Genomic DNA, 1,975 nt, shown 5'->3' with positions numbered 1-1,975 from the left:
CCAGCCGCGTCATCGCGAGGCCCCGCGCGGCCCATAAATTAATACATTGCGCGAATAGCCGTGTCGCCCCCCTGATAAGGGCGAGGATTTACCCGAGCAAAAATGACCATTATTAGAACATACTCGTTGGGAGGTATCGATCGTTGTTTACCCCGTCTTCTATCTCATTTGGTTGTCGAGACACTCGGGTGCGGCCTAACCCCCCCCCCCCTCCCCATCGTCTATCACCTGAAGCGTTGCCGGCTGAGACCGGCCGGCCCGGGCGTGTGCTGCTATGTTCATCGATCCGGGGTGTTTTGGTCAGTTATTGATTATAAGGATAAATTTTCGGCAACTTTTTTGCCTAATTGTGTCATATCCCCACACTGGCCAATGCTGAAATGCAGTATTGAACGCTACGGGGTATCCTCCATAAAAAAAAAAACTTTACGAATAATTCAGGCGCCTCGAATTCAGGCGCCTTATGCGTTGCTGTGCCAGTGAAAGTAAGGCTTTTTCTTGCGAAAATAACTTTTTTATCAATTCGGGGAAAGCGGCGAATTTTGAACGATCTAGGATGCTGCGGGAGGGGTGAATAGGTACCCCAGATACCCCATATCTCCATAGAATTGCCAATATTTTTGCACGCTATTTATCACGAAGCTCAATGCTTGACCGTCCCTGTTATGATGCGGTCAGGTCGGCGGCGCCCTATCAGAGGGCCGGCCGGTCACCGCTCCGCCAATCAGATGGCCGCTTATTCTGACCAATCAGAGGTCGCCCCGATCGGCCCACAGCCGCCCGACCTCGACACGGGGGCGGAGCGGATTGGCATTGTTGACGTGTGGGGGGCCCGTCGCCAACGATCATCACGATTAAATTTTCCTGTGTTGATATTTTGTGGCTGAGTGAAGACAGAAAAGAGAAAAGAAGAGAGTTAATTTTCTTTGGTTGCTCTTAAAATCATGCCTGCAATTAGAAGGTAAGTTATTGTTTGAGGGATGGAAATTCGATTATTGGCTTTCCAGAAATGATGAACAGGTGCTGGTGCCTTGTCTGATGTGTTCCATTGGTATAATGATGTTATGTAGTACCTACCGTGCCAAGTGGATTTGTTTGTCTTGTATATATTTATTTTCTGTGACGATTTCTACAATATCCGTCGCTGTTAAGTTTTATTTGAAAAAAGAAAATAACGACATTGATATGCAGGGTCCCGGGGTAAAGTTACATTTAACTTCGGTATTTGGCTGGTCGTATTTGAGTTGCGGATGGTTCGGCCCCTCTTATTCTCGCCTGACAACAGGCTCTTCCTGGGACGGCGACTGGTGCGGCTCTCAAACAGGACCCGTCCTCCTCCCCCCCCCCCCCCCCCAAATACCTGGTCGACCGGTCTCGATTTGGTACTCGGGTCCCGGTAGGCGATCGGCAGAATCTGCCGAATGTCGACAGCCGACCGACTTCTCCGCGCTAAATACGAGCAGTCGACTGCAAAATAAGGTTCTAGCAAAATAAGATGCTGTCTGTCCAGATAGCCATTCAATGCAACGTTTTGGTATTGATCAAATGCTTGCATAATTGGAATATCATAAAGATGGTGCAAAAAGGTCATGGTCAATAGAGCGCAAAAGGCATTGCGGCTCGAACCCACTTGTTCCGCTGCGGGAGCCCGCCCGCCGAGAAAGCCCTCCGCGCCCGGCGGTGATCTATTTGTGTTACAGCGGTGTCGTGCGGGCCGCGTGTGTCTCTTCGCCTCCGAGGTTGGTCGGTTCTTATGTTGGCGGTCGTATTCTGGAGCGGACAGGCCGCAGTGGATCGGGTCGGCGTGTCTGACCCTCTGAAGCCGATCGGCTCCGATCGTGTCGCCGTCGTCTATGTAAGCAAACAGCGCCCGTCCGTCGGTCCAGCTGCGTCCAGCCCGGGGGACCGTCCGCCGGCCCGCCCCCGCTGCCACCTCTGCCGCGGACCGACGCGGGTACACCGCCGGCGGCGACAG

Source organism: Amphibalanus amphitrite, unplaced genomic scaffold (genome assembly GCF_019059575.1).
Source record: "Amphibalanus amphitrite isolate SeventyFive unplaced genomic scaffold, NRLGWU_Aamphi_draft 001502F_arrow, whole genome shotgun sequence".
NCBI classification, from domain to species: Eukaryota; Metazoa; Arthropoda; class Thecostraca; order Balanomorpha; family Balanidae; genus Amphibalanus; species Amphibalanus amphitrite.
This window is presented reverse-complemented; position numbering follows the sequence as displayed.